Source organism: Equus asinus, chromosome 5 (genome assembly GCF_041296235.1).
Source record: "Equus asinus isolate D_3611 breed Donkey chromosome 5, EquAss-T2T_v2, whole genome shotgun sequence".
NCBI classification, from domain to species: Eukaryota; Metazoa; Chordata; class Mammalia; order Perissodactyla; family Equidae; genus Equus; species Equus asinus.
The window spans coordinates 40,229,708-40,253,319 of NC_091794.1; the positions used below are offsets into that span (position 1 = coordinate 40,229,708).

Here is a 23,612-nt window from a genome sequence, read left to right on the forward strand (position 1 = left end):
CTAGTTGTTGTAAATGAGATAGTGTATAAAGTATAATTTATAAGTTGCTTGGCACAAAGTGCTCATAAATGACAGTTATTACTGTTATTCCCATTTCCAAGGCAGGAAAATCTCACCCAGCTGCAAGTCTTCTTGTTCTGGGTCACTCTATGAAACCGTTAACCTTTCCTGAAGCCAACACAACATATTAGAGTCATTTTTATAAACAGGTATGGCTTTTTGGGGGGAATATACTTCAATTTTCAAAGTTTAACATCAATATTATTGATAGTATACAATGAGGTCTCCTTTATACTAAATTTAGGCTATTCATTTCATTTCTTTCTCTGTTCTCACCACAGTTTTCTAATAATTAACATAAATATCCTATTAATTATTTTATTTCCACATATTATGCCCTGAAAGTAGTAAGAACAATTAAATATTGAACATATTGGACTGCCTATTTTGACAACAGGCTTCCAATCATTTGGTGAATATAACTGAAAGCATGTTTACAAAAAGTTGTTAAATTTATTTATTTTTCTGTACCAATATATATTTACACATTTACATATGCTGTGTACATATGATATCTATAATATTTTAACCACTTTCCCATATACCATTAGTATTCTAAAATGTCATTTAAATATTTCTACTTTAAACTTAAACAACTTTGTATTCAGGAAAAAAAAAACACCTTCTCAGAAGTTTAGATATATTTCTGGCTTTGTTCATTTGGGTTTTTTTTTTTTTTTTTTTTTTTTGCTGGGAAACATTTGCCCTGAGCTAACATCTGTTGCCAATCTTCCTCTCTTTTTTTTCCCTCCCCAAAGCCCCAGTACATAGTTGTATATTCCAGTTGTAGGTCCTTCTAGTTCTTCCATGTGAGCCACCACCACAGCACGGCTACTGACAGACAGGTGGGGCGGTTCTGCGCCTGGCAACTGAACCCAGGCCACTGAAGCGGAGCATGCCAAACTATAAACATTAGGCCACCAGGGCTGGCTCCAGTCATTTTTCATAATGTAATAAAGTTTAGAAAGAGGTAATATATCAAACTTCCCATCATGGATGGCTTCAAGGGGATGAATGATTTAGATCCTTGCCTGAGAGCAAGAGGAACCTGGGGAAGCTTGGGCAAGTGAAGAAGAGGCACCAATAACAAGGCCAGAGACTTTGAACTTAGGGACCACCACAGACACACGTCCCCAACTTCACAGTTTCACCAAGTACCACCCCTGTTAACAAGGCATGTATGGCTTTTGACAGTAGGAATGGCTTCTCCCTCCCCCATGCTTTAGTAGCACTTAACACCTCTGCTAGCACATTTGTGATTCACGGGAAGACCGTCTCCACAGGAGATGATTTGAGCTCCTGAGGGGCAGGGATCATATTTTTTCTTCAGGAATTTTTAGTACCCTTTTGCACAATGAGCACTTAAGCACCAATATGAACTGACTTCTGGGTAACCAGTAACCTCCTTCTTGTCAAAGCAGTGGCCTTTCCTCATACACTACAGCATCTGACACCATAGAATCCTCGTGAAATTATTTCCTCCCTTACTGGATAGGGCACTGCCCTATCCAGATTCTCCTGATACTTGTCTGAGCATTGATCCTTGTTTCCTCCAGCTGCCTCCTCTGCCATCTCCCATTCTCTAACTTGGAGGACTGACAAGCATCTATGCCCCGCTGCCCCTTTTCTCTTTCCCTCAGGAGACTGCTTCTGTTAGACCAACTCAACTTCAACAATCCCCTCTATACTTATTACTCTCCACTCTATACCTCGAGCCCTAACCTCCTCACCAAGCTCTAGAATGTCTCTACTCTAAGAGACCTGCTCTTAAATTTATCATAGCCCCAAACAGAACTCACTAGTTCTCTTCAAAAGAGCTTCCTTAATTTTTATCTACAGCATCACAATTTTCTCCAGCATTTTTCCAGAGTATGTGTTGAATACCATTACTGTATGTAGGAAAGAGATACATGTTCAGTTCAATTGGAGGAAAGGTGGGTTAATAACAATTAAAAAGATTTCTTTTCTGCAGGACTTCTCAGAGCCATTTATATGCTAATAAGCTTTGTATGTCTCCAAAATGGGGATTAAGTATGTATTTTTTGCAAAAATATTTGATTATGGGACTCTTTCCGGAAGCTTCTCTCAGGAAGAACCAGCCTCAATGAAACAGACATAACAAAATCCTATCCTAGTCATCCTTAACTCTCCCTTCTCTTTTATGCTATTTTCTGTATCTAAGTAGTTACTGAATCCTAATAATTCTTTTGAAATATCTCTTTCCTTTCCATTCCTGCCATTCATACACTATTTTAACTCCCCTGATCTAGACTTCTAACATTTCACACTTGGATAATAGCCTTTCCGTTAACTCCCTTGCTCCTCTTATCTCAACCACCACACTGAACTTCCTAAACCAGCATTTTCATTATGTGGTTCTCCTGTTTTAAACAAAGCAAAAAACCTTCCATTGTTCCCAGAAGCAAGTCAAACTCAAACCCTGGAACTTGTCATCCTATTCACCAGCCTGATTCCTTCCAGGCCTCTATCTGAGTCCTCCATTCAACCAGGTTGGTCTTGCCATAGTCTATTAAATATAGCATGCTCCTTTTCAACTGCTTTTCTCCATCATTCACCCTCTCCCGACCCAAACTGGAACATCTTTCCCCTTTGGGCAGGCAGCTAACATGCAATAAGGGACAGCAAATACAGGAGTGGAAGCTACAGCTCTCCCCTTCTGTGCCCATGACAAATTTACTAATTACTCACAACTCTCTTTCTAACCTTAGTGTCCACCTCAGAATCTTTCTCAACAGAATGCTTGAGGAATCTACTGACAAGCCTATCAGAGTTGATACACAAAATAAAACAGAAAAAGACCAATTTCTCATTTTATTCTCTGTATGACTTTGGACTTTTAACCTCTATGAACCTCATTTTTTTCACCTCTGAAATGGGAATAATGCTCCCCTCAGCAGTTAGCTGCAAAGGTCAAATGAGTTTATATGTGTAAGGGCTACTAAAGAGGCACAGAGGAAATAACTGGTGAACATCTCTTCTCCTCCTCCTCCCTTGTTCTCTACCTGTCTAAATATTATGCACCCTTCTCCACGCCTCCTTGACCAGGCTAGCCCATGCTGATAAGCCTCTTCTCTCACTTCTCCGGCCCACCTGCATTTTCATGCTGGCCACTCCATCTAGTTATGCTGTCAATTGTGTTGACTTAACTCTCCTTAGGCCCCTTGCCTCACAAGTCCTTGATCTCTCGTCTCCAGTGACATCCACTTCCATAACACTAGTTAGTCCTAATGCAGCCCTGCCTCATACTCTAACATGGTCCTCATCTGTTCTGAAAGCCTGCTCTAACCATACGTATCTGCTCTTCTGCCTCTGACCCTTGACCTTCCAAGTCTGTTTCCCACTCTAATAAGCCCGAATCCCTCCAATCCTCCTGACTTTTTTACTCCATCAGTCTCCTCCTGTCTTCCTTCGCCTTCCTACCAAGTATGAGCCGCTCAGAAGGTCACACAGTGAAGCACTAACCACAAGTCTAGAATCTTCCACCCCTGCATCTTCTGCTGTTCCTTCCATGCTAAGCACCAGATCACTGTGGGTCCTCATTGGCTCCAGTCTGTGCTGCTGACCACTGCAAACTCAGTGGTTTGAGACCTGGAGATTCTGCTTTTTTTTTCAGGGAACCATGTATAATCATTCTCCACATACGAATTCTGTCCTTAAGCGGTAGTCTCAGAGAGGTATAAAAAACAAAAACCACATACACACACACACACACACACACACACACACTCTCTTTTAAAATGCAGGTTCCTGGGCCCCACCCCCAATTATACTGATTGAATCCATCTAGTGTAAAACCCAGGAATCTGTATTCTAACAAGTACCTAAAGCAGGAGTGGGCAAACTACTGCCTAGCGGCCAAATCTGCTTACTGCCTGTTTTTGTACTGCCCTCAAGCTGAGAATGGTTTATTTTTTTATTTTTTAGTTTTTTAAAGATTGGCACCTGAGCTAACAACTCTTGCCGATCTTTTTTTTTTCTTTCTGCTTTTTCTCCCCAAATCCCCCCAGTATATAGTTGTATATATTTTAGTTGTGGGTCCTTCTAGTTGTAGTATGTGGGATGCCGCCTCAACGTGGCCCGATGAGCAGTGCCATGTCCGCGCCCAGGATCCGAACTGGCAAAACCCTGGGCCACTGCAGTGGAGCGTGCTAACTTAACCACTCGGCCACGGGTCGGCCCCAAGAATGGTTTATTTTTAAGTGATTGAAAAAACATCAAAAGAAGAAGAATATTTCATGACATGCATATTCAAATTTCAGTGTCCATTAATAAAGATTTTTTTAAGGACTTTATTTTTCCAGAGTAGTATTAGGTTCACAGCAAAATTGAGAGGAAGGTACAGAGATTTCCCATATACCTCTTGCCCCTACACATGCACAGCTTTCCCTATTATCAACATCACTCAAAGGGTGAGACATTTGTTACAACTGACGAACCTACATGGACACATCATTATCACCCAAAGTCCACAGTTTACATTAGGGTTCATTCTTGTTGTATTCATTCTATGTGTTTGGACAAATGTCTCATGTCTGCATCATTATAATAGCATGCAGAATATTTTCACTGTCCAACATTAATAAAGTTTTATTGGAAGACAGCCACACTCATTTGTTTATGGATTACCTATGGCTGTTTTCATGATATAACAGCTAAGTTGACTAGCTGCAACAGAGACCACATGGCCCACAAACTCTAAAATATTTACAATCTGGCACTTTATGGAAAAAGTTTGCTCATCCCTGACTTAGAAGATCCTGTTGCAATATTAGACACCTTATCTTGAGATATCCTTGTGTAACAAGGTTCACTCAAATTCCATGCTACCTAAACTTCACTTTTCTTCATCTCTTCTTGATGTCCTAACTCCCTAAAGTTGCTGCTTCAAGTCTTCTTCACTTTCCTTAATCCCCTTCTTCTACCTGGACCTCCTCACTCTTAGCAGATACTTCACCTCTAATTTTACACAGACTATATAGAGCCGGTTCAATAAGGGTTCCTTCAAGTTACTTCCCTCACTTCCTGTACTCCTATATGAAATTAAAACTGTTCAAAAAACTCACAAGGCTTAGTAGTATCCTTAGTATTTGATGGACTTGTGTTAAAATCCCTCTGCAGGTGGTTGGTTGTGACCCTAGGCAAGGCTTCAACCTCTGGGTTTTATCACGTATAAAATGTGGCTGACGATGCCTAGCTCAGAGGGCTGTTGTGAAGGTGAAGTGAAACACCATGGGCTTGGTATAGAGCAGGTTCTTCACTCCATCTGACTCCAAAATACTAATGGTCACATCTATTGAAAACCTACCATGTGTCAGATACTTTGTACACGTTATCTCATTAAATTCTGACAGAAACACCAAGATAGAAGCTAAATCATACTGTCTACCCAAACTTGCTTCATCAATTATCCACCTTTTTGTTCCAGTTCTCACCTTTGATAACTTTATTCCTCTCCACATACAGATATACACATAAACATGCTCAGTTCTCTCAGCCTTGCCACAATCTCATACTAAGATCTTCCCTCACTTTCCCTGAAGCAATAAAAAAGAAATCCTACTCACACCTTTACTCCTCTCAACTTGGTTTCTGTTATTTTGATCTATCTAAAACGGCAGTTCCCAATTAGGAAAAAATGGTTCCCAAGATTACCAATAATTATTAGCTGTCAAAAATCAATGGCATTTTCTTGGTACTTACTCTGCTTTAGAGAAAAGTAACATTCTAACCACCAAAGACTGAACAACCAAGAAAGCAAAACTCTCCTTGGCTACCATAACAACTCACTCTAGTGGTTTCTTGTGCTTTTCTGACCACTCCTTTTTAATCAGCTTCACTGGGCTCTAATCTTCCTTCCCATTCCTTTCTCCTGTCCTCTGTACTCTTCTCCCCCCTCTACAGTTCTACCTTCTATAACCTTGGCTTCAACTACCTGTATTATGCAAACCTAAATTAGCAGTGTCTGGCCCTAACATAGCTTTTAACATTACTTTAATATTACTTCAAAATTTTTTTATTCTTTTTTCAAGCCCTGAGCTAAATGTCTATCCATATTTCAAATTCAATTAAGGGCAAAAACGAAGCTCCCTTAAAATTAAGTTTTTCTCCTGACTCCTCTATTTTGCCAGATGACACCATCATTCCTGGAGACTTAAAATCAAAGAATCATCTCTTATCTCTTACTCTCCACTGCCTTGACCTCATAGCTGCCATATGTTTACCTCTAAAAATGCTTCTCCTTTCTCCCTGTCCTCAGTTCCTCAATTCCCAATCAATCTTTGATCCGTAACAGTTCTAATTCTTTCCCTACTGCTTCAACAAAATTCCTCCAGTTAACATCATTAACATCCTCCATGTTGCAAAACCCAACAGAATCATTTCAGGTCTCTCTTTACTGTATTCCTTTGGTAATATCACTCTCTCTTTCCTTCTTGAAAGTCTACTCCCTTGGTTTCTGGTCTCCTCCACACACATTCCCTCCTCTGTAATCTCTTGTCATTGGGTATGTCCCTGTATTATAGAACTTATTCACATCACACATTTGGCTGGGAGCTCCTTGAGATAAGAGGTGCTATGTCTGCCTAAAACATAGTAAGCACTAAGTAAATATCTAACCAACTAATCCAGAATTAATGAGTGAATTAATTCTCTTTCATCCCATTCCTACTGTCTCTACCCTGATTGAACCTCTGGTCTCACCTGGTCTATTTTACAAGTTTCCTAACTAGCTTCCTCACTTTCAGTCTGCTCCAAACATTTCCAGATATGAATGCCAAGTTCATTTTCCTAATGTAGATTTCTGAATCATGTCCTTATCTTATTCAAAAACCATACAATTGCTCACAGAATTGAACCAAATCAATGAACTTGGAATTCAAAGCCTCCATAATGAAAGTCCCATGTTTCCTGCATGATCTTTTAAGACTATTGTGTAATAATCCAACACCCAACATGGCCTTTCACATTCTCTGTGCTTTGGTTCCCGAACTCCTTCTGTAGCAATCTTTCATCCTTTCCAATTCTACTTTCTCCATAACATCTTTCTTGATCCCACATGGATGAATAACTTTTTATCTTTGATACTGTAATCCACTTAGCACTGTTTATACTACTTTGATGAGCCATAATGTTTCCAGCCTTTTATTAGTGATTGACCTTACTGAGTGACTTAGTTTACAAACTCCCTGAGAGCAAGAACTATGCATTCTTCATCTCATATTCCACATCATAATGCATTTTCAATGAACATTCAGTGAATTAATAGTTATTTAACTATGTCATGTGTATAAAAACACTTTGCATTCAATTGTCTCCCATCTAAAAAATTCTCTCTTAATTCCCAAGTTCCACTCCAGTTTTGACCTTAGCCCTTTCTTCCCTTTCCCAGTGGAGCTCCCTGAAAAGATCACCCACAGATGCAGTCTCCTCTCTCATACCTCCCACTCTTATTTTCTTTTTTCCAGTTATTTTATTGAAATCATAAAGGCTTATAACATTTTGTAATTTGCGGTGTACATTATTATTTATCAATTTCTGTATAGACTGCATTGTGCTCACCACCAGTAGTCTAATTTCTATGCATCACCATACATATGTGTCCCTTTACCCCTTTCGCCCACCCGCCAGCCCTCTTCCCCTCTGGTAACCACTAACCCGTTCTTTTTACACTCTCTTCTTAGCCCACAACAATCTGGCTTCTACGTCATCCCTCTACCCAAAATGTTCTCACAAAGTCAATCACAATCTCTTGGTTGCTAAATACAGTGTGTCCTTCTCAGTCCTTAACTTACTTGACATTTCTGTTGAAAGATGGTCCCAAGTTTCTGTCTTGAGCCCAGAACTCACCTAAGTTCCATATTTACATATCAAGTTGTGTATTAGACATCCTCATGTGAGTGTCAAATCCAGTAAATATTTGTTGAATAAAGAGTATTTACTAAGCGTGCTCTTCTTGGTCTAGATTAGTGTTTTTTAACCTATTTTATCCTATGCTCTCTTCTTAATAAACATGTAAAACCTTATGCTCCCCCTAGTATGAAATACATTCTGACACAGTTGCCCACCCTTCACCCAGAGGTTTTTGCAGGCTGAGAATGACAACTCTCTGCATATTCCCATCAGACATCGACCAAGATGATTTTATGGAGCATTGGTTTCTGATGTTTAAATTATTGAAACAATAGTATTTGTTGAATTTTCCAAACATAAGATTATACTATAATATTAAATATGTTCATAGGCTTTTTGAAACAATATACAGCAAGCTGGAGATCCTTTTGCCCTGGGGTGAGGGCAGGTTACCCTTCCTCTCCTACTGCTCGTCCTCCCAGCTGACAATCCCAGTGCTGGAAGCTCTCTAAGGCAGAGTGCAGCTCTAAAACAGTATGGCTTTAAGTTATAAAGCCTTTAAACATTTTTGCCCCAGGGGAATTTTCCCTTCCTCGCTCTCATCCTCTGTCCTCTACCCTCCCTTTATACTCCTAACCCCTCCCCCTTTCGTCTTTTTTCCTTGTTTTCACTGTATTGATCATAGATCATGCTATCCTTGTGAGCAGCTGGCCTTTGTTTTCCTGGAGGCTAGAAAAGTAGCTTGTCTGTTTTCTATGAGGAAATATAAGTGACTATCTCCTTGGAAAAGAAAAAATTTTCCAAGTTGTTTTGGGAAAGTTATCCAAGCAAGGTTGACACGAGAAGGCTGCTATATGCTTCAGGGGTCTTATATTCAGATCTGGCTTCCCTGACAGACAAGAGAAATCCTGAATTCATGCATGAGCCACAGCTAAACTCAAACTTTCCACACAGCAGAAGCTGGAGGGGGAGCCTTAACTTTCCTTGTGCTCACATCTTCAATTCACTGAGTCCTGCTGGCTCCTACTTTTGAACTACAGTCCTCCCTGGGTATTTGTGGGGTATTGGTTCCAAGCCCCTATCCCTCAATTCTATGGATACTAAAATGCACGATGCTCAAGTTGCTTATATAAAATGGCATAGTGTTTGCATATAACCTATGCACATCCTCCTATATACTTTAAATCATCTCTAGATTACTTATAATACCTAATACAATGTAAATGTTATGTAAATAGTTGTACTGTATTGTTTAGGGAATAAAGAAAATAAAAGTCTGAACACATTCAGTACAGAAGCAACCATTGGTTGAATCCATGATTGCGGAACCCGTGGAAACACAAGGCTTACTGTACTAAGATGCTAAACAACTCCATTGGATGAGGTGCTTCATCCTTCCTTCAGTTTATAAAAGAAATTGAAAATAGGTATGGGGCATTTTTTTCACAGCACATTTTTGTCACTATAAACATGTATTTTCATCCCCAATGGTCTAGCACATATTTGTTAAGAGAGCTCGCCCTTCCAATGAAAGAAATTATACATTAGTAAATCTGTTCTTGTAACTGTCTTAGTGGGAAAAAAATTATAATCTTTCATGTTGGTTTCAGAGCACTTTATAAGGAGTCTGTGAACCTCAAAAGCCATTTATTTTTAGCCTCCAATTCACTCTTGAAGGACATAATCATTAGAGTTGTGACAATATAGGCAATTTTGGATGGCTGGCAGATTGGACATCCTCTCCTAAAAGAGCTACACTGGCTGGCAATCAAGTTCAAGGCCCCAAGAACCTTGTAACATCAACTGTCTAAGGCAAAATGCATAAGCAAAGACCTGAGTAACCTAAAAGAAAACCTATGCAGAAAGTATACCAGTGTGCAGGCAAATGACTTGCTGAAAGCTTTCTAAATCTGGGGTTTCAAATGCTTTTGTAAAATGTTTCTCAATTTTCACTCCATGCCCCAAACTCCAAACAAATTATATGTGTTGAGCCATTATAGTTGATTCATGCACTTCTCTCTTCGCATTTTCTAAATAGAGTACATGGAAGCTGAACTGATAAAAGCCCTACTACCTAATCACATGATTCAACATATTACCACAAGTTTAAACCTTTGTGATGTGAAAGCTGAAGACTTGGTTCCCATTTTTCAGTGTCTGCTGCCTTTCTCTTTCTAACATTAGCGTTCTGTTATCATTTAAGTGAACTTGACATTGCTCACTTAATATGTAAATTAAGAATTGAGTTTCCAAAGGTAGTGTACAATGGAATTTATGAGACACAACTGAAAAGGAGACTCAAATTCATTTCTAGCCTTGCATTACTAGGTAAGTTGTTTCTCCCACCTTCATTTCTTTTCTCATTCTTAACTTCACCTTTCCCTCCATTCTTAACTTTCCATTCAAAGCCCCACACAAACTAGCATGTTCTAAGTTTTGCTATGGAAACCTGGACTCATCAGCAGGGGTAGCTACAAGCAAAAGGCATAATGAAATCTCCTGTTATGCCTGTTCATGGAGACACTGTGCTCTGCATCCTCCACGAAGTCTCACTGATGAATATTCTTTCAGAACCAAGTGCCTGAAAAGCTGAGACTGATATGTTTTTCCCTAATGGAAAACGTGTAGTGGCATTTTTTGAATTGCTACATAATTGCGTACATAGCAAAAAAAATGGTAAGAACTTTTACCAGGAAGGCCTTTAGGGGTGTGCTAAGCATGGCGCTGGGCTTAGATATGCCAGTTTAGTCTTAGGAGCTGGGGCAAAACCATACTGTTCCTGTATAATAGAGGTACAAGTAATTTAAAGATGGAGAGAGAAAGGGGAATCCAAGAATAGAAGAAAACAGCTAGGGAAGCGGGGCGGAGGGAAGGGTCAAAGAGAAGAACCTCCAGTGTTGGCAAACTAAGAAGACACTTTGCAGACCAGATGTTCAATAAGAATGTTCAAGTGGTTTGATGTGGGATATGCAAAGTAACCCCCCATCACCCCCTCAGTAAAATCTACATTGCTCACTCACTCTTCTATGAAAGTGGATTCTATTAGAGAACCTTTATGAAGAGCTGTGGTCTGTGACTATGGGTTGATCTTGGACAAAAACAGAAAGAAGATATGCACATGCAGGAAACTGCAGAGACAGCTGACATCTGTGTTACCCAAGGTAGGCCCAGGCTGTGAGAGTCAGAGAGACCCAGATTTAATCCACATAGTCACAGGCTGCCTGTGTAACCCGAGGCCAGTTGCTGAATCTCTCTGATCCTGCATTTTCTCCACTGTAAAATGAGGGTAATGATAGCCAGGTTTGGAGTTGTTGTGAGAATTAAGGATAATATGCATAAAATGCTCACTACATGGAAGTTACCCTTTTTGATGATGATTTTTTTCTATTTTTGTTTTAGCTGCTGAAAACCGTAAGTCTGTGACTTTAAAAACTTCAAAACTTTAACATGTATGATTTTCATATGTGTGCTGTTCTTTTTTTCTGAGTCTTAAACTAATTTATATTTTCTCTAATCCTAATTGTTTAGTTACTATTTATATCTATTGCGCTCTATTACAACCTGCATCAAAGCCCTTGTAAAAAGTGATGTTACACAAGTAGAGTTTTTCTCTCTATTATGCTCCCAGTCTCTCCATACTGAATTTTAGGGCATGATGCGATTTGGTGCATTTTCTTCCACTTCAGATGCTGCTGTCATGCTTAGTTTCACAGTGTTGTCTGGCCAATAATTGGAATGACTTAGGCATTGATCAAAACCTGCCTCTACTCTCTTGGCTTGTCGCCTTTGTCATTGAAAGTTGGCTCCCAACCGGGATTAGCAGTGAAGCAGTGTCTTGTCTTGGAAAATTGGTCTTCTCTTCTTTGTCATTACGTCTTCTCCAACTAAGCTGACCAGACCCAAACATCATATTCATGCCAAAATGTCTGCATAGCCCTCAAGAGGCAAGAAAAGAAACAAGCAAAGGACAGATAACATTCCCATTTTACACCTGAGGGAAGTGAGACCCAAAGACGCCAGTGATCAGCCCAGAGCCATGATCAATACCAAACTGGAATTAAAACCAGGCCACGTACTTTCCTGCCTCTGGAACACTACAAAGTATGGCATCAACACACGCTAATTAGTCAAGCAATCTATGGCTTGTCGGTACATCAAAGCACAGCACATTTACTTGATCCTGCCAAAGATTATAAAAGAATGACTTTCACAAAATAGCTTCTATTGGCAGAGCTTATGCAGGGGCCAGGGCTCCTACCCTGGAAGGACTGGGGGTGCATGAGCCTCACCTCCACCTTTGGGTTCTATTTACTAGTCCATGAAAGCACTGAAACCTCATACCATCACTGTAATGGAAAGGTAGCACCCAGTTTCTGACACAAAGCCCAAGGAAGTTCTAATTTTACAAAAAAGGAAAATGAAACTTTAAAGTCAATTTCAGATGCTTGAGAGTCTTTACAAATGTGTCCCCCTTTTCCTTTCCTCTGATAACTTCTGAAGACACTGAAAAGATCTGGATTTCTAAACTTCCCAGGGGTGGTTTTTGGTTGGTTGGTTTGTCTGTGTTCTTGTTTTGGTTTAGCAAAGGGTAAAGTGTATAGTATATCAGTTGTTATATCCAAGAATATGAAGCCTGCAAGCAAAAGATTTGGGAAGGTTCCCCTTATCCCAATGGTTAAGTGGGAAATATCTAGCTCTCCAGTTCCCCAAATGCAGGTACTTACAGAGTAATGTTTACAGCTATGTTGAGGGAAAGAGGAAACATTCACTGCTCCGCTAACAAGAGCCCTGGAACCATTCATCCTTGATAAACTGAGCAAGCAGGAACTTTAGCTGATATTCAGGCTCGCTTATCTATTCTTCAACATGTCTTTACAGAGATTCTTTACAACCACACCAAAGCAAAGTACCTCTAGTTCTTACCACCAGTACTTAAAGATAACATAGAAGAGAAATTTCTTAAAATGCTTACAAGATTGTCTAGACATGAAACCAGTAAGCAAAAGAGAAAGCATTCTCACCCAGGTACTAACTTGGATTAGTAACAAAACAACGACACTCCTCAAAAGTAAACACTGTTTCCAAGAACTAAAAAGAAACAGCAACAATCTTAATTTAACAACAATCTTAATATAAAAGGGAATGAAATCAATATAATGAGAAAAAATCTGTATAACTGCACAATTAATTACTTATGTCTCTCAAACAAAAGCTCTTTTATATTGTGCTTCTCTGTCAATCTAAGACTGTAGGCAAGGATTACAACGGCACTGTGCAGATCATCTAGAACATCATGTCCACAGACACAACACAGCAATACAACTTGTTTTCACAGGAAGAAACCGCACTTAGATCCATCAAGAAGTGCATCAATTAATTTGACTCTTCTCCCTCCCCTCCGCCCCTCAGGTTTTAATCATCTGTTTTGTAGCAACTGTTGTAAATTACGGGTAACAACAACCATGGAACTTCAACACCAACACAAACCAATACCCCACTGCCACTTTCTTGGCAGTTTGCCATGCATGCTATTTTAAAGTTAGGCATTAGGAGGCAGCAAATGGCTCAAAACCAGAGGCAAAGATAAATGTTGTAGGAAGTTGGAAATGGGACCTAAAGCTGCAAAAGCATAGAAAACAGACTTCATCTTAAATACAAACTTCCAGGAATTCAGATATGCTGTGAGGAACAGTTAGAAGGGAAAAGTGTTTGACCCTCGTAGAGACATTTGTGAAACTGTCTGGATCCCATTCCCCATTTCAGCATCTCTAAAAAGTTCTGATGGTCACCTTAAGGTTAAACAACATAGATCTTGGTTTCATTTAATCTTGGTTTGTTTCTTGGCTCCAGAGACAAAGGTATCATGTTGCCTACATGGACTTCTCACATTGCGCCTGCTCTGGCAGTGCCCGCACTGATACAGATACTGTTCAAACCATCACGGAGACATTAGAACTGATTCTGCCTCATATGGCTTCATTCTGACTAATGCATTTACATATTTAAAACATCCACCATAATTACTTAGAAATGCCAACGCTGCATTTACATTTAAGAAAATACTTGTGACATATACTCTAATTCAAAGTATCATGTCTTCAGATAAAATATATCTATCTTATTTTTAGGAAGCTGAAAATGGACTTATCACTTTCCTATGGGGGAAAATATCTCTAAATAAAGCTTTGCTATTTTAGTGAAATGCTTGATTAAATTATAAGAAATACAGCTTAAACCTCCTTAAAAATGGCTTGATTAGTTGTAATATCAAAACAACTCCTGCCACTCTCTGGATATTTATTTTGAAGACATAAGCTCATGTAATTTATACAAGAATTTTATTTCAAGCACAAATAGAAAGGTTCTTAGAAAACATGATTGCTAGGAATCAAAACTATAAATGTGTGAGGAAGATTGTGTGGTGTATGAATCAAGAAAACTGACCATCTCCAAAAATAGTTCCCTGCAGTTTTTGCATTGTTTCCTAAACTGTTGTGATAAGAATGCATATATTATATGCTACACAATACTTATCTATCACCAGAATACACAGCGTAGGGCAGCAGTGAAAAACACATTCATTGTTATAATAGTAACATTGTGATAAACAGTCAAATAAAACTAAAAGTAATTCATATCAAATAACGCAAATACTGCACAAAACCTATTATCCTTCTATGCATGCATGATTCCAAATTCCTCCAATAACCAAATTTCTGCTTTATTACAATTAACTATTAATAGTAACTGAAGAAAACATCACACATTACTTACTGTGTTTTAGATGTCTGTGCCATCCTTCTGAATTCAAAGGGGTGAAAAAGAATCACTGCCCCGAGGAAATCTAGCAGGCAAAAGAGGGAAAACAGCAAGTATTAGTTGTCTGAAATTAGCATCTTCAGGTTTTCTTGAGGTACTTCCCACAAGATCCCAAAGCAAAGAAGAAAAAGAAAAAGTTGGAGAAAAACATCACACACATCACGAGTCGACTTTCTCCACAAACCTATGCAGCTCCAAACTTTAAAGTAAAGGCTCAAATTGTTGAGCATCCTGATTGAGCAAATATCCGACTCCGGTATCACTGGTTACACACAGAGTTTCAATAAGACGAATGCATCTCCAAAATTATGGTTACTTTAATGTATTATCCAGATTTTCCCCCCGTTTCTCTCCTTTTCTCCCTTTTCCATTCACATTTTTCTTCCTACAAAATGCACATAGGTCTGTTCTTCCTTGTACCCCGAGTCAGGCCTGGCTTTGAAATGCATTTCAATCTCTCAACACAGACTGCTTTCATTGCATTTAGAGTCCCACTAAGGCCCAGCTTTAAAAGCTACTGATTCTTTTTTTCTTTAGCCTTCCTCACAAAGGAAGGGTATTTTGTAAATTACCAGCTCGTTCAGATCAACAAAAGGTACTTTCATAGAAAGCCCCATTTGATTTTGCTCAAATTTGATTACAAGGATGGAGAAAAGGAAAGGAAGTCAAAAAGAAAAACCCCAGATGGCTTTTTCATTCATCTCAGTGAATGAGCTTTATCTGTGCCTTTTGAAACTGTAGCAGTGGAAAAGCATTTCTGTTGGCTTAAAAAACTTGACAAAAATTATTGGTTTGCCATTTCTCATGTAACAGCCATTGGGAACTGGATGAAAAGACTTTTTCATGGGATCGCCTGCTTGGATCAAAATAATGGAGATTAGGTATTTCATTATAAATTACAGTGGGAGATAGAGCAGGCTGTCATATTAATAGCAACCTGCTCATGGCCTTCAATGGTAGCTATTCTCCTAGACAAAGGACCAAGGGGGTTGTCTATTGAACTTGTACTTTAGGCCTGATCAATTTTCTATCATCAAGGCAAAAGGTGAGGTGACTAACAAAGGAATTCACACATGAGTGACCTCATAAGCCTACAGATAAAACAGCTTAAAGAAGCAAAATACATCCTGAAATTATGGATGATAAACTATATAAAGAAGGAGAAGACAGAGTATGAGAGTGAGAAAGGAAACAGCAATGGTCTGTAATTCTCCTCTCTCTTCTTGGCCAAATGGACACATTAAAAGCTACTTGTTTTCAGCTGCAGATAATTGCAACGTTTGGTTTGCAGTGGTCTGCTTTAAATCCTTCAGCTGACTTTTTTTTCTCAGCACAGCTCCAGTCATTTCATTCGCTATTAACAACGGCATTGTGTCCAAGACAAAGCTTCTACCAAGAGTCGCACTTAAAAATAAAAACTAAAAAGAATTACAAGCAATACAGGCTTGAAGATATTACACAGTAGAATGTGCATTTGTTATTTGCTCCAGGTTACTAGCCTCTCATGCACTCGCTTAGAATCTAAAGCATTTCAAAGACTGAGCTGTACCTGCAACTAAAAGACACAGAATCTTAGTGAAGCGTAACAAAACATGTGATTCAATGAAGATTCCTTCAGAAAAGAGAGATGATAAAATACCAATCCAAAGAACTAGTGAAGGATAGGTGATTAATTTTCATCCAGTCACAAGGAATAATTTAGATTCCCAAAGTTGTCCAAATTACTCTAGAAATTACTAAAATTATCTTCCCTGTTATGTTTCCATGGAATTTTCTTCAACTTTTCTAAAAAGAATAATTGGGATTTCTGCCCGCTAGTCTTAGTGTTCCTTGAATTCAGAATAGTAGTGGAGAATTTATGTTCCAGAGATAAAACCTGGGTTACCAAAGTTTACTATCATCTAGAGATGTAGATACAGTGTAACACTTTCAGCACATGACATCAAGCTAATGCAAAGTAAAAATATATGTGAGCAGGATATATTTTTACTGTGCTATTTTTTTAAAGCAAAAGAGTAGTATAAGATTATTAATGTAAAAGGACTTCCAACTGCCTAAAAGCCTGAGAAAACACCATAAATATCACCCGTGACAGCAGTTGTCAAAATAAGGCTACATTTTGAAAGGCACTCTTGACAAGCGTAATGAGCCCCAAATCTTGGGCACAAGCCATCTTGGTTCACACTCACACATATAGTAGTGAAGACATAAGGACGATCATTTATGTATAGATCAATAAAACAAGGAGATAGTATTATCTGAGGCATATACATATACAAACAAGCCCTTTCCACATATGTATAAAATTGTACTTTGTTTTTGGAGGAGCCCTGGATCCTTCAACTGTTTAACCATTCAGAGAGATCCCAAATTCAAGGTTATTAAGAGGACTTAAACAAGAGTGGTGGAAGTCACTGTGTAGGAAAGCTCTTCCCATTATTGGTGTACACGTGTATTGGTGTGAATTTTCCACAGGGTAACTGGAGAGCATTCTTCAAGAGTTTGAGAGCCTTGATAACTCTTGACCTACTTATCCCATGTCTTCCAAATAGAAACTATCAAAAATACAAATAAAGATTTCTTTTTCCACAAAGATACTTATACAGCGACTCAGACAGTAATGGGACAGTGGTTAGGATTACAAGTTCTAGAGCCAGGCTACCTGAATTCCAATTACAACTGGACCAATTTCCAATTACAATCTTATGATTTTGTTACTAACCTCTCTATATGCCTCAGTTTTCTCACCTGTAAAACGGGGATCTCAAAAATGTGTTATGAGAATTAAATGGGTTAACATACGTAAAACATTAAAGGAATTACTAGCACGCAGTAAGTACCGAATAAGTATTAGAGGTTATTATTATATTAAATGATCCAAATCTGGAAAATTATTAACTAAATTGTGGTAAATAAATACAATAGAATGTAATATGCCCATGAGCATGCCCAATATGTTCTTATTTTTATGAGTTAGTTTATGAAGAACACAGCTTGCCATGTTTATCTAGCAGGGATAGATTACAGGGAAAGTCTGAATCTATGCCAAAGTTCACCTCAGTGCTTAGTAGCATGATTTGGAAATGAGATGTGCTTCAACAAGTGGGGAGTAAACTTAAACTCTAAAACGTAAACAAGTAAAATCCAAACATAATGGATTCGCAAAAGTTCCAACCCCAAGAAGCTATCAGTATATGGGTTACCAAAGGCATCTGACAACAGTCATCTAGCAAAATGACTCGGGGATGAACTTGGGAAGATGGGCACATTCCAACATATATAGGATGTGTGTAACACAGCTTTGATCCAATCGGTTAGGGGCAAAGGACAAGGCCAAGGAATCATAAAGGAGTTTCAACAATACCGCCTGAGTAGTGACCTAATCAATTGCAGGGGTGGCTAAACATGGAAACTGTAGGTTGCAGCCTAGGAAAGGACTCTCTACGGGAATGTCTAGAAAAGAGGAGTAAAGGCCAAGAAGTAGGTGCTTGTCCCTTTTCCTCCCTCTACCCACTGAGGACAGGAAGAGAGATGCAAGAAAAAGCAGACCATTCCCACCACCCCTGCTGGGCCCTCAGTCAAGCCTGAACTAGGGGGTGGGGGAAGGGTAGGGAAAGGGGGAGCCTAAAATGTTTCATTGGGCTGTACTAGTCTTTAGTAACTAAAGATGACTGAAAACTTATGGAATTTCGCAAGATATTAACAGCCAGGAATGTGACAGAGAATAGTTGCAGGCAAACAAAAGAGAACTGAATTCAGATTACTGCTCAGTACACAAGTTACATGTCTTATACCTTTGTTACAAGAAAAAATGTCAAGGCTAAGTACTAGACTTTTCAAGAAACTTCAGTTAATAAAAAGCAAAGTTCAAGAATAGGAAAGTGCCATATGATCCAGCAATTCCACTTTTGGAAATATAGCCAAAAGAATTGAAAACAGGGACTTAAACAGACATTTGTACACTCATGTTCATAGCAGTATTATTCACAATAGCCAAAAAGGTGGAAGCAACCCAAGTGTCCATCAACACATGAGTGGATAAACAAAATGTGGTATATTCATTCAATGGATTATTATTCAGCCTTAAAAAGGAATTTCTGACACATGTTAAAACATAGATGTACCTTGAGGATATTATGCTAAGTGAAATAAGTCAGACACAAAATGACAACTACCATATGATTTCACATGTTATTTCTTACATGGGGTACCTCAAGTAGTCTAATTCATAGAGACAGAAAGTAGAATGGTGGTTGCCAGAGGCTGGGGGTGGGGGAAATTTAGAGTTATTGTTTAATGGGTACAGAATATCAGTTTTGCAAGATGAAAAGTGTTCTGGAGATGGATGCTGGTGAAAGTTGTACAGCAATGTAAATGTACTTAATGCTGCTGAACTTTACACTTAAAAATGGTTTTATGTTATGTAGATTTTACAATATTTTTAAAAAGAATATGAAAATGTTGCTTCCTGAATTTCTCAGCTCTTTTATCTTATTATCATCCAATGGAAAGGAAAAGAAGAGGAAGAGAAAGAGCAAGAGAGGTGGGGGTGGGGAGGAAAGGACCGCTATGTGTAGTCAGTTGTGCAATTTGTACACTTCACCCAGATGCCAGAGAGGGTAAAATCTAACTGACCAAGTGGTATGTCCTGGAGCTGGATTTCAACAGCTGGGAGGAAGGGGTGCCATTTTGTAAGTCTTCTGCTCAGAGGGAACATCTTTTATTAATTTGTAGAATGGTCCTGTATGTGTCAACAGGCCTTGGAAGGGAGCCAGGCTGGTATGTAGATTAAGAACGAACATTTTGATTGAATGGTAGAGTTGGTTATGTCCTTTTTGGAAATGAATGGACCACTAATTCCCTAAAAACCTTCCAACTGGGAGTTTCAAGCTCATCATTGTCTTTTTCATATGCTCTTCCCTGCCATCAATACAACCAGCATTATTTCAACATACCCCTTCCTGAAGCATATGAGAGAACAGCACCATTCTAGTGACATATAATTGGAGTAATAACATGTAATATATAATTAGACTTCTCTAAATGAGACAAGAGGAATTGACTCAAGGTCTAAAACAAATGCTACTCACTTTTCAGAATTACAGGGAACCCCATTTTTACAAACCTTCTCTGTGGATGGTATTTAAAATTTACATTTCCAACCCTGACCTCCCATCCAAACTAATGCCATATTTCCGGTAAGCTACAGGACATTTTTATTAGGCTATGACACTGAAACCTCAAATCAACATAACCAAAATATCTCTACTTGCCCTATCCCACAAAAAAACAGCTCCCTCTCCTAACTTCTCTGATTCTGCTCGTTTTAACCTGAGTGCACAGACCCAAAATATTGACAACATATTTGAATGCTTTCTTTCCTTTGTGCCTCACAGTCAATCACCATGGGTCCAATTTTCTCCTTGGTATATTACATCCAGACCTTCCAGCCCTTTCCTAAAGTCACAGACAGTCCTGAAAATATAACAGTTCCTCAACTGATCCTCTCGTCTTCTCTCTACATGGCCTCATTCAGGAAGAGCAGTAATTCTCTCTCTCGATTTACTCACTATCAACTTCCTAACTCATCCTTGAAACTCTCCCTCATAGCTTCTTGGACTCTGACTACTTCCCTGATTCCCCACTCTCTCCAATTCTGTGTTTCTGGCTCCACCAATTTCAGTGAGGGACTCACCCTCATCCCCAAAAGACTCTGATCCTCTTCTCTCTACACATTTTCTCGTCACTTCTCCCTCTTCAAGACTACCTATGATCTGCATGCTAATGACTCCCAAATCCACTCTCCAGCATCAGTCCTAAAGCCAGCTCAAGTTCAAGTTCAGTATGTTAAAAACCAACCTCATTGTCTTCCATGACCCTGCAGGGAGAGAGAGCAAGTGAGAGAAAAAAAGGGAGAGAGAGAGAGAGAGAGCAAGCATGCATTCTTCTCTTTCTATCTTAGTAAAAAGCAGATAGTTTCTCAAGCAACAAATCCCAGGCCCATCCTTGTTGGTAGCTTCTGTCCCAGCATCTAATCACTAAACCAATCACCAAAACCTTTGAATTACATCTCTACAGTTTCTCCCCATCTTTTCAATCAAACTCCTATTGCTATAATTTGGATCTAAAGCAGCTCTGACTTAAGCAACTAGAACTCCAAACTGGGCCCCCTCTCCAATGCTTTAAATTCATCCTCCACCTGGACATTAGAACAATGGAAAAATCTAGCCATGCCACTGCTCTGATTAAAACTTTTCAGTGGTACCCCAAGGTACAGAACGTTGCTAACAAAAATGCATCACCTGCGAGCTTGTTAGAAATGAAGAAACTGGGACCCCATTCCAGGCCTACTGAGTGGCTAGTACATGGCTAGTACAGTACAGTGTCTGTACTAGCCATGAGTACTTTCTCATGAAAATGTTGTTTCAATTAAAAATTTTATTTCAATTGTGTGTGTATACATGCATATTGGTCATGATCTAAAATGCATCTCAGTATAGGTAGAAAACAAAAAGCTCAAAGCTGTAAAATGCCTTCATTAAGTTCAGAAGGGCCTCAGAGCTTTGCCATGGTATGCAAACCTCTTTATAAAACTGACTGGATTTTATGAAAGTAAATTTTTGCATGTCTGTTTCACCATCAGACCATGAGTTCCTTCAGGGTGGGAGCCACAACTTCTCCATCTTTGAAAATCCAAATCCTAGCACAATCAATGTTTATTGAATGAATGAATAAACGACAGTATTAATGAAATATGTCTACCATTGTTCAGGAAAAGATCAATAGCTGCTGGTGCTGAGGCAGGGGGCAACAGAGGGACAGAGTCATGCCTTTGGAAGGTGATCCAAGGTCCAAGGCTGTGGGCTTCAGCTAGACCTACTTCAATTTGGAATCCCTACTTTGTGCCTTATGACTGTGTCGCCTTGAACAACTTACCTAACCTCACAGGGTCTCAACTTTCTCCTCTGAAAAATGGGAATATTATACTTAATTTTCCAAGTGGTCAGATAGATGAGATCACATTGCATTAAGTGCTTAACACATTACCTAAAACATAGTAAGTGCTCTGTGGGATTTGTATTGGCATAAGAATTAAATATCACAATATCTACCACAATATCTGCCACACTGTAGGCACTCAGGGACAGTAGTTATGATTGTATCTGGGCAATTTATTGGGATTTTTAACATGACAGAATAACCTATTGAAAAATCTAATTTCTTATTTTAACTCTGGAGTGAAAACGGGACTCCCCGCTCCCCACAGGAGAGTATCTTACTTTATTTCTTTTCTCTATAGCACATATCACTTTAAACTATTATGTAATCCTTACTTGTATATTCTGTTTATTATTTGCATCTGTCTCCTCTATCAGAATATAAGCTGCATGAGGGCAGAAATACTGTCTTTTTTGGTTACCATTATTTACTAAGCACCTAAAATAGTACTTGACAGAGAGTAGGGAGAGTAAGCACTAAATAATTATTTGTTCGATAAGTGAATTACCAGCCAAGCCTTTATGTCCTTCAAATCTGGACTTGCCTTGGCCTGAAGGAAAGTTAAGAGTCTTTTCTAGTGAAAAAGAAAAGAGCCCAAGGGGGAGGATACCCTGACACGAGCCTTTGTTTTCAAAACCCTAAGCTTATAGATGGCATGCTAAAGTGCTTCCAGAGGGGAAAGCACAAAGGCTGTGGAGTTCCACGGTTGAGGAGGAAAAGTGACCACATTTCCATAAGGTCAGATTTCCCAAACTGAGGGTAGAGATGGAGTTTTAAATTCTAAGAATGGCAGAGTCATGAACCTAGTGACCTAAGGTGGCAGAACTTCAGGAGGCAATAGCCCCAGAATTTACTAAAGGCAATGATGTCTGTCCAACAGAAGACAACCAAAAATCCACAATTGTTTCCCCTGAGGCTTATTAGCATGAGGAAAAAAGGCTTCAGAAACTAGACAAAGCCCACCAAGACACCTTTCAGAAAAGACAAATTTTGCTTCACATTTAAGTTAATGCCACGCAAAGAAGACAGACAAAACAAAGTCTTCAGAAAAAGGGCCAAAACTATTTAAGCTAGAAACTGTTGCAGGAAGTAGAGATATTTAACCCAGACTGGAGGAGCCCCAGAGGACTCTAAAAATAAAGAGATATAGATATGTAGACATAGACACAGACTGTGATGCAGGCATGGAGGTAGATGTGGAGGCAGAGGTGGATATAGATGCAGACCCATGCACTCTTTTGTGAAGAAGGGCAATAGACTTGTCCTATGTAGCTCCAAAAGTCAAACTGAAATTAACGAGTAAAAGTTACAGAGAGAAATTTCATATCAACATTAAAAACAAGTTTGTAATATTGGGGTTGGCCCGGTGGCGCAGCAGTTAAGTTCACACGTTCTACTTCAGCCGCCCAGGGTTTGCCGGTTCGGATCCCATGTGTGGACCTACACACCACTTGTCAAGCCATGCTGTGGCAGGCATCCCACATATAAAGTAGAGGAAGATGGGCAGGGATGTTAGCTCAGGGCCAGTCTTCCTCAGCAAAAAAAGGAGGATTGGTGGCAGATGTTAACTCAGGGCTAATCTTCCTCAAAACAAAAGTTTCTAACATTAACACGGTCCAGAAATGGAATGAGGTCATTTAGGGGTTGATTCCTAATATTTATAATGTTCAGACAGAGGCTGCACTACCACGTGGATTGAAGGTTATGAAGGGAACAAAGTATTGTTTCGTAGTCTATCTAGATGTCTGTCAAGAACTGTGAAGGGCCTACTTGCAAGAAGACAAGTTAGCCTGCCACAGTTTCATGGATGGATGCTAAATAAGAAATGCCTACTAAGGAGAATAACACAACAATATGCAAGCTCA

The 23,612-nt window shown here is 39.2% G+C and overlaps 1 long non-coding RNA gene across 2 annotated transcripts in view; it reads right to left on the reverse strand.

Moving 5' to 3' along the window:
- LOC106829323 (uncharacterized) overlaps window positions 1-23,612 on the reverse strand; it is a 561,255-nt gene that overhangs the window by 390,587 nt on the left and 147,056 nt on the right. For both annotated transcript variants that reach the window (XR_011503271.1, XR_011503272.1), the window contains exon 5: window positions 14,704-14,773. This is a non-coding gene — a long non-coding RNA (uncharacterized lncRNA). The remainder of the gene's footprint in view (window positions 1-14,703; window positions 14,774-23,612) is intronic.